Genomic DNA, 10023 nt, shown 5'->3' with positions numbered 1-10023 from the left:
CATGACGTCAAGTTTGCTGCTGGCGGAGTGATACACCTCCCTGACGTGTGCCACCCTCCATGAAGGTGCCACCTCATCATTAATTTCCTGCATTATTTTAACCTTGTATGTAATTTTTTTTTTTAAGTCTTGATGGTTTGTGATGAAAGTTAGTGTTGTCATAGTATGATTTATGGTTTTAAAAGTACAATGGATGTACGTATAGTTTAGCAACAGCACCAACGCCCCATCTTAACTACACTACCGCCCTCCGCCCCTCCCTCACTCCCTCCCTCCTCTCGGCTCTGCGTCCGTCCTTGTGTAGTTTTCGTGGCCTTCGTGATGAAGTATAGAAGGTTTTGATAACATTACTCAAGGTTTTAATCATAATAGATCTCAGTACACTTTAAAAATCATTGTTTTTTTTTATGTATTTTTATGTAGAACTAGCGCTCCCTCCCTCTTTCTGCCAACCCACTCTCCTTCTTTCGTGTCTTCCACGGTGTCTCCCTTTCGTCCACCTTTTCACCACCACATATCCAGCCATCTCCGCACACCATAACGAATCTGACAACGGTATATCTGTGAGGAAGATTTTCTATTCACAGTAAAGTCAGAGAATCCGTGAAACTACGCGCATTGCATCCTGAATAGTTTAGTAGATACGTATTTGAGGGAAGTCTTTTTAAAATACATGTAATACTCAAGTGAATGTAGATGGACGAACCTTGAAAAATGTATATATTTGTAAGAAACTCGATATTAAACACTGATATAAGTTTGACTATTTCAAACTTAAAGAGGACGAACTCTGGTATCACTTAGGTTAGAAAGGCGAGTACTCAGCCGCCACCAGCGCCACCTCAGCCTCACTACAACTAAATTCGGGAGTTGGAAGCAATGCGTGAAGGAAAACTTCTATAACCATGTCGTGTTGCCCGCGTCATCTCCGCCACAGGTGTCTGAAGGGATGCCACTCAATGACCGAGAGGAGGACGTAACGAAATGTAAAGGCGGCGGCTAAACTCTGCAAAAATAATGCCAGCAACTTTTCGTCACGACGCACCGCCGGAGGAGCGTCTCAGAATTAAAAAGTTTAGGTATTAAAGTTCAAAAGTGGTGACGGGCGGTAGTCCCTCGCGAATGAGAGAGAGAGAGAGAGAGAGAGAGAGAGAGAGAGAGAGAGAGAGAGAGAGAGAGAGAGAGAGAGAGTGTGTGTGTGTGTGTGTCTACCTGCTGTCCACTTTCCTCCTCGTTACATTTCCAGTACAACACATCCAACCCACACCCGCCCGCGAAAAAAAAAAAAAAAAACTTCAAAATGAGAATCCAATGGGTGTCACGTGTCCTGTCGGCCGGAAGTGCATTACGAGTACACCTTATATTACACTCACTTTCTGCCTGTCCGTCTGTCTCTTAGGCGGAGTTTCTGGTACTCTCTCCCCCTCTCTCTCCCTTCCCCTCTATCTCTCTACTAGCTTAACTTGAAGCTCCCCAAACAAGCGAGGCAGCGCTGGGCAAAGGAACACACAGGCTTCCAGCGTTACACAAGGCTGTGACAATAACATCCGCGAGCCTCGTGTGTGTACCTGAGGGAAGGGCGAGGCTCTGAGAGGCGAGGGGCGAGGAGGGACTACATGCAGATACAATTGCAAAACATCTATTAAGGATGTGCTGGTGTAAGAGAAGGGAATCTGGTACTGTTGTGTGTACATATAAAGAATGAAGAATGAACAGTGTGTGTGTGTGTGTGTGTGTGTGTGTGTGTGTGGACTATGCTGGAAGGGAAAGGCCTGCCCAGGGCTGTTGTTGTGTGCGCTGCTCCCTGCAGGCGTCCCTTCAATGGCCAAGAGACTGCGGTGACCTTTCCTTGAAGAATGATTGGTGTACAGAAGGAAGTGGACGCTGGAGTGCACGTGACAGGCGGCGGCGCAGGGAAGGCTGCACAAACAGTACATAACACAATCTATTCTTCCACATAAGAGCTGTGTCAAGGTGTACTTACATGGCGTATACAAGTTGGATAATACATACCAGTAGTGTATTATTATATTAGATTAGATAAGCACCAGTAACAGATCAATACACTTGTTATGAATGTTTCTATTCATATCTACTGTATATATGCATATAGTTGCCCAATGTTACCTTAAAGAGAGAGAGAGAGAGAGAGAGAGAGAGAGAGAGAGAGAGAGAGAGAGAGAGAGAGAGAGAGAGAGAGAGAGAGAGTTGAATAGGCAAAGGTGTACATTTCAGTTAGAAAGAATGGAATGGAAATACAAGCACATTTTTACAGCTCGTCACTGGGATAAAGGAATGAATGTAATAACAAGTAAATAAGTAAATAATATTACACGCTATGATATTTTGAAAACATTTTTGGTTGAAATATTTACCTCACCTATGAAGCGGACTCACTTTATTCTCTATTACAGCATTTGCTTGTGACTCATTCCTCTCCAGCAACAGTACAGTAATTCTTCAGAAAGATATGCAAAATACATTGTCACTTAAGTTTTGAAACGAACGTCTCTCATTATCATTTGGTGATATTCTTTTTTTTTTCTAAGGACATTCATCAATATTAACTTTTCTATGATTTTAAAGCTTCTGTTAAATCTCTATAGATTCTAGTGATATACAGTATGATTTCGCTCATGTCGTGAAAATATTTCAATAACCGATCGATATTGACGTAACCTTGCTGCAGGAATATCTAACCTGTAGGGGTTTTAATGACGTAATCGATGCTACATTCTGACGGTAACATAATACCAGGCGACTAATACGATTTGGGGCGATGTGTTACAGTCCATCTGAGCGGCATCGTTTCGGGGCTGGACATTATTCCCTGTCGACAAGTTGTTCCGGAGTTCAAAGCATTTTTTCATGATGGACGCTGTCAGAGGTACCACACGCCACGCACACACCGGCACACACCGTGATATACCACTGTGGCTGAGCTCACTGGTGTAGCACAACACACACACACACACACACATACATACATACACACACACACACTCACACATGGGGTACATTTACAGCTGAATAGACAGATGATACAAACGCACACAATGTAACTTTGCCTATAGTGTTGCTTTTTGTTATCATTGAGGCTGCTACTATCCACTACTACTACTACTACTACTACTACTACTACTACTACTACTACTGCTACTACTGCTTAAACCGCTCCGTACGTACTAATACTCCTGCTATTACTTCCACTATTACTGGATTTAGCGGGGGTAGCGCTGCCAGGTCGCCATCTACTTCATTCTATTCACGAAGCGTCGTAAATTCTGGCGACACTTATTGGATTCCTAGGGTTGTCAGGACGCGCGGGGTTGTCACTCGTCCGTGGCGGGAAGTGTTCCAATATCGAAAAGATTTGCCTTAAGGGGAAGCGTTACGAAGATGGAGTAACCCCAAGCATCTCAGATTCAGTGCTGCAAGAGGAGGAGGAAGAGGAGGAGGAGGAGGAAGAGGAAGAGGAGGAGGAGGAGGAGGAGAAGAACCATAACAACAACGATAACGAAAAGGAAAGATGACATGCGTAATACAAGACACGCCCAAACCTGTATATAGGATTATGAATATATGAGCAGCCTACATAAGATTGAATACGATTTCTTCCACGTCTTCTGAAGTGTTACCAATATTTTACTATGACTTGAAACTCTTCCCTGCATATCCTCTTTTCAAATTTGTTGTGGTGCACAGAGGTGTCTGGATATGCGGCGGTGGGAAGGCGTAGGGAAGAGACGGTTGAAGGAAGGAGGGACGAAAGGAGGAAAGGAGAGAGGGAGGGGCGGAGGCAAGTAGTATAGTTACGATGAGGTAGTGATGTTACTAAACTATACGTACATCCACTGTCCTTATAAACCCTTAAAATTATGCTATGATAACACTGTAAGTTTCATCAGAAACCATCACAGATTAAAAAAATCACATATAAGGATAAAACAATGCAGGAAATGAATGATGAGGTGGCACCGTCTCACCGTCAGGGAGGTGTGTCTCTCCGCCAGCAGCAAACTTGACGTCACTACTTGGCGCGCGAAGGTCCAATGTGGGACCGTTTGGTTACTGCTTGTAATTTGAAAACACAACCCGTGAGCAGTAGCCAGGGCGTGCAGCGGCGTGCAGTGCGTGGGTATGGTGACTGTGTGGCCTCTGATGTGCAGGTGTGTGAGATGCTGGACGAGAGAAGAGCAAACGAAAAGTAAACATGGGATTGCTGCCGCCTCAGGACACTAGGAGCATTGCAGAAGCGCTGAGGAAGATAACACAACTCTTGACGCAGCGAACACAACTCTGTACTGAGGCAGGCAGTGGCTTCTCCCAACACCTCACGTGGTCATCACAACAAAGTTAGTCTTACTATGATATTAGTTTTGCCTTTGTAGCGGCGAGCCGTATGTCCACCCAGAGACCAGATCAAAGGTGTCAATGTTACTTTTTTCTTACACGCTGCAAACACACGGTAATCCTGCACTAGGGTAGCCCTTAGTGGTGAAGCAAAAGGCGATCCCTTACCATGAACACAATAGATCGTGACATACTTGTTGTGGAGGATCAATTTCCCCGCTATACACTCCCCCCCCATCTCCCTCTCCTCCGTCCCTCCCTCGCCTGTCACTCCATCCTCCGTCTTTTTTTTTTTTTTTTTATGTAGGAAGGACACTGGCCAAGGGCAACAAAAATCCAATAAAAAAAATGCCCACTGAAATGCCAGTCCCCCAAAAGGGTCAAAGCAGTGGTCAAAAATTGGTGGATAAGTGTCTTGAAACCTCCCTCTTGAAGGAATTCAAGTCATAGGAAGGTGGAAATACAGAAGCAGGCAAGGAGTTCCAGAGTTTACCAGAGAAAGGGATGAATGATTGAGAATACTGGTTAACTCTTGCGTTAGAGAGGTGGACAGAATAGGAGTGAGAGAAAGAAGAAAGTCTTGTGCAGCGAGGCCGCGGGAGGAGGGGAGGCATGCAGTTAGCAAGATCAGAAGAGCAGTTGGCATGAAAATAGCGGTAGAAGACAGCTAGATATGCAACATTGCGGCGGTGAGAGAGGGGCTGAAGACAGTCAGTTAGAGGAGAGGAGTTGATGAGACGAAAAGCTTTTGATTCCACCCTGTCTAGAACAGCAGTATGAGTGGAACCCCCCCAGACATGTGAAGCATACTCCATACATGGACGGATAAGGCCCTTGTACAGAGTTAGCAGCTAGGGGGGTGAGAAAAACTGGCGGAGACGTCTCAGAACACCTAACTTCATAGAAGCTGTTTTAGCTAGAGATGAGATGTGAAGTTTCCAGTTCAGATTATAAGTAAAGGACAGACCGAGGATGTTCAGTGTAGAAGAGGGGGACAGTTGAGTGTCATTGAAGAAGAGGGGATAGTTATCTGGAAGATTGTGTCGAGTTGATAGATGGAGGAATTGAGTTTTTGAGGCATTGAACAATACCAAGTTTGCTCTGCCCCAATCAGAAATTTTAGAAAGATCAGAAGTCAGGCGTTCTGTGGCTTCCCTGCGTGATATGTTTACCTCCTGAAGGGTTGGACGTCTATGAAAAGACGTGGAAAAGTGCAGGGTGGTATCATCAGCATAGGAGTGGATAGGACAAGAAGTTTGGTTTAGAAGATCATTAATGAATAATAAGAAGAGAGTGGGTGACAGGACAGAACCCTGAGGAACACCACTGTTAATAGATTTAGGAGAAGAACAGTGACCGTCTACCACAGCAGCAATAGAACGGTCAGAAAGGAAACTTGAGATGAAGTTACAGAGAGAAGGATAGAAACCGTAGGAGGGTAGTTTGGAAATCAAAGCTTTGTGCCAGACTCTATCAAAGGCTTTTGATATGTCCAAGGCAACAGCAAAAGTTTCACCAAAGTCTCTAAAAGAGGATGACCAAGACTCAGTAAGGAAAGCCAGAAGATCACCAGTAGAGCGGCCTTGACGGAACCCATACTGGCGATCAGATAGAAGGTTGTGAAGTGATAGATGTTTAAGAATCTTCCTGTTGAGGATAGATTCAAAAACTTTAGATAAGCAGGAAATTAAAGCAATAGGACGGTAGTTTGAGGGATTAGAGCGGTCACCCTTTTTAGGAACAGGTTGAATGTAGGCAAACTTCCAGCAAGAAGGAAAGGTAGATGTTGACAGACAGAGCTGAAAGAGTTTGACTAGGCAAGGTGCAAGCACGGAGGCACAGTTTCGGAGAACAATAGGAGGGACCCCATCAGGTCCATAAGCCTTCCGAGGGTTTAGGCCAGCGAGGGCATGGAAAACATCATTACGAAGAATTTTAATACGTGGCATGAAGTAGTCAGAGGGTGGAGGAGAGGGAGGAACAAGCCCAGAATCGTCCAAGGTAGAGTTTTTAGCTAAGGTTTGAGCAAAGAGTTCAGCTTTAGAAATAGATGTGATAGCAGTGGTGCCATCTGGTTGAAGTAGAGGAGGGAAAGAAGAAGAAGCAAAGTTATTGGAGATATTTTTGGCTAGATGCCAGAAATCACGAGGGGAGTTAGATCTTGAAAGGTTTTGACATTTTCTGTTAATGAAGGAGTTTTTGGCTAGTTGGAGAACAGACTTGGCATGGTTCCGGGCAGAAATATAAAGTGCATGAGATTCTGGTGAAGGAAGGCTTAAGTACCTTTTGTGGGCCACCTCTCTATCATGTATAGCACGAGAACAAGCTGTGTTAAACCAAGGTTTAGAAGGTTTAGGACGAGAAAAAGAGTGAGGAATGTACGCCTCCATGCCAGACACTATCACCTCTGTTATGCGCTCAGCACACAAAGACGGGTCTCTGACACGGAAGCAGTAGTCATTCCAAGGAAAATCAGCAAAATACCTCCTCAGGTCCCCCCAACTAGCAGAGGCAAAACGCCAGAGGCACCTTCGCTTAGGGGGATCCTGAGGAGGGATTGGAGTGATAGGACAAGATAAAGATATGAGATTGTGATCGGAGGAGCCCAACGGAGAAGAAAGGGTGACAGCATAAGCAGAAGGATTAGAGGTCAGGAAAAGGTCAAGAATGTTGGGCGTATCTCCAAGACGGTCAGGAATACGAGTAGGGTGTTGCACCAATTGCTCTAGGTCATGGAGGATAGCAAAGTTGTAGGCTAGTTCACCAGGATGGTCAGTGAAGGGAGAGGAAAGCCAAAGCTGGTGGTGAACATTGAAGTCTCCAAGAATGGAGATCTCTGCAAAAGGGAAGAGGGTCAGAATGTGCTCCACTTTGGAAGTTAAGTAGTCAAAGAATTTCTTATAGTCAGAGGAGTTAGGAGAGAGGTATACAGCACAGATAAATTTAGTATGAGAATGACTCTGTAGTCGTAGCCAGATGGTGGAAAACTCGGAAGATTCAAGAGCGTGGGCACGAGAGCAGATTAAGTCATTGCGCACATAAACGCAGCATCCAGCTTTGGATCGAAAATGAGGATAGAGAAAGTAGGAGGGAACAGAAAAGGGGCTACTGTCAGTTGCCTCAGACACCTGAGTTTCAGTGAGGAAAAGAAGATGAGGTTTAGAAGAGGAGAGGTGGTGTTCTACAGATTGAAAATTAGATCTTAGACCGCGAATGTTGCAGAAGTTAATGAAGAAAAAGTTGAGGGGGGTGTCAAGACACTTAGGGTCGTCGACGGAAAGGCAGTCCGACCTGGGGACATTTATGGTCCCCTCCCCAGATGGGGACTCCGAGGCTGGTGTAGGAGTCGCCATGATTTTAAAATTTTTTGAGTGAAGGGTGTGTGTGTTATTAGGTGCTTGTAGTTTTGTGTGGAGGAAGAGAGTTGTCTTTAGAGGGCAGGCTGTGACTACCCCCTTGTGTTGTGAGACACAAAGGGAAACGTTCAGTGAGGTCACAGCTGGGTTTAATGATAAGTTCACAGCACCCCCTGAACAGTGCTGCACACCTCACTGGGAGTAATTATCGTTTCGGCAGGTGTCTACTGCCTCCTCCAATAGAGGAGGCCTCTATTGGGTCTATCCTCTCTCTCTCTCTCTCTCTCTCTCTCTCTCTCTCTCTCTCTCTCTCTCTCTCTCTCTCTCTCTCTCTCTCTCTCTCTCTCAGCAGCAGAAGCAAACTTATGTCAATAACAATAAGTAATATAATAATGATAATAAAGATAATAATAGCAATAATGATAATAATAATAATAATAATAATAATAATAATAATAATAATAATAATAATAATAATAATAATAACAATAATAATATTAATAATAATAATAATAATAACCTTCCCTCCAAAAACTAATAATAATAATAATAATAATAATAATAATAATAATAATAACAATAATAATATTAATAATAATAATAATAATAACCTTCCCTCCAAAAACTAATATATCCTCCAACATTTCCTCCCGTCTCTGCCTCCACATCTCCCGTCCCTGGACCCACATTCCTTCCCGCCTCTGCCCTCAGATCCCATCCCGTCACTGGCACCAAATATCTTCCCGTCCCGCGCCCTGGATCTCCCGTCGCTAGGCAACATCTCCGATAATTAGCTGGCAGACAGGGCAGCGGGGGATGAGGAGAGCGAGAGGGAGACAGGCGGCACGGTATGTGTGTGTGTGTGTGTGTGTGTGTGTGTGTGTGTGTGTGTGTGTGTGTGTGTTTATTTCTAGTTAGTGTGTGAAGTTCTGTGTGCAACATATTTGACAAGTATATATATATATATATATATATATATATATATATATATATATATATATATATATATATATATATATATATATATATATATATATATATATATATATATATATATATATATAATGTAAATATGTATATAATTTGTGTGTATATAGTTATCTAATGTATTACGTGACTTATCTATCTGTCTGTCTATCCGTGTGTGTGTGTGTGTGTGTGTGTGTGTGTGTGTGTGTCGTGGCCTCTCGCTCAGCCATTCCACTTGTCTTTACTTCACTGCAGGATACAGAAATCAAATCGTTATCAGGCAGCACACGAGCCTCAGAATAGAAGTTTTAGTGTTGCGCGGTTTCTATAGTCCACGCCACAACAGCAGCAGCAGCAGCAGCAGCAGCAGCAGCAGCAGCATAAGAACATAAGAACATAAGAAATAAGGGAAGCTTCAAGAAGCGACCAGGCTTACACGTGGCAGTCCCTGTATGAAACACTCCTACCTATTTCCATCTGTTATCCCCATCCATAAACTTGTCTAATCTTCTCTTAAAGCTCTCTAGTGTCCTAGCACTAACTACATGATTACTGAGTCCGTTCCACTCATCTACCACTCTATTTGAGAACCAATTTTTTGATTACTGAGTCCGTTCCACTCATCTACCACTCTATTTGAGAACCAATTTTTCCTATCTCCTTCCTAAACCTAAATTTTTCAAGCTTGAACCCGTTATTTCTTGTTCTACCCTGGTTGCTGATCCTAAGAATTTTGCTTACATCTCCCTTGTTATAACCCTTATACCACTTAAAGACTTCTATCAGGTCCCCTCTTAACCTACGTCTCTCTAGAGAATGTAAATTTAACCGCTTCAACCTCGCTTCGTAAGGAATACTCCTCATCCCCTGTATCCTTTTAGTCATTCTCCTCTGTACTGATTCTAATAGACCTATATCTTTCCTGTAATGCGGGGACCAGAACTGCACAGCGTAGTCTAGATGAGGTCTGACCAGCGCCAAGTATAACTTTAATATTACTTCCGGCCTTCTACTTTTAACACTCCTAAAAATGAATCCTAGTACCCTATTTGCCTTGTTTCTGGCCTCTATGCATTGTTTCCCTAGACGGAGTTCAGAGCTAACTATAACTCCTAAATCTTTCTCGTACCCTGTACCTACCACAGTTTGGTTGTTTAATGTGTACCTATTGTGTGGGTTTCCTCTACCTACGCTAAGCACTTTGCATTTATTGATATTAAATTGCATTTGCCATCTATCCGTCCATTCATTCATTCTATCTAAGTCTGTCTGCAAGGCGATGGCATCCGAATCTGACCTAATTAATCTACCTATCTTTGTGTCATCCGCAAATTTACTAACATCA

The 10023-nt window shown here is 43.5% G+C and overlaps 1 long non-coding RNA gene across 1 annotated transcript in view; it reads right to left on the bottom strand.

Annotated features, from left to right (window-relative positions):
• Positions 1–2608: 2608 nt before the first annotated feature.
• LOC135099120 (uncharacterized) overlaps positions 2609–10023 on the bottom strand; it is a 29812-nt gene continuing 22397 nt past the window's right edge. Inside the window, exon 3 of the long non-coding RNA XR_010267682.1 lies at positions 2609–4181. This is a non-coding gene — a long non-coding RNA (uncharacterized LOC135099120). The remainder of the gene's footprint in view (positions 4182–10023) is intronic.

The sequence above is a fragment of the Scylla paramamosain genome, unplaced genomic scaffold (genome assembly GCF_035594125.1).
Source record: "Scylla paramamosain isolate STU-SP2022 unplaced genomic scaffold, ASM3559412v1 Contig105, whole genome shotgun sequence".
In the NCBI taxonomy this organism is placed as follows: Eukaryota; Metazoa; Arthropoda; class Malacostraca; order Decapoda; family Portunidae; genus Scylla; species Scylla paramamosain.
Note: the sequence above shows the minus strand (reverse complement) of the source record. Positions and strands in the feature narration are given on the sequence as shown.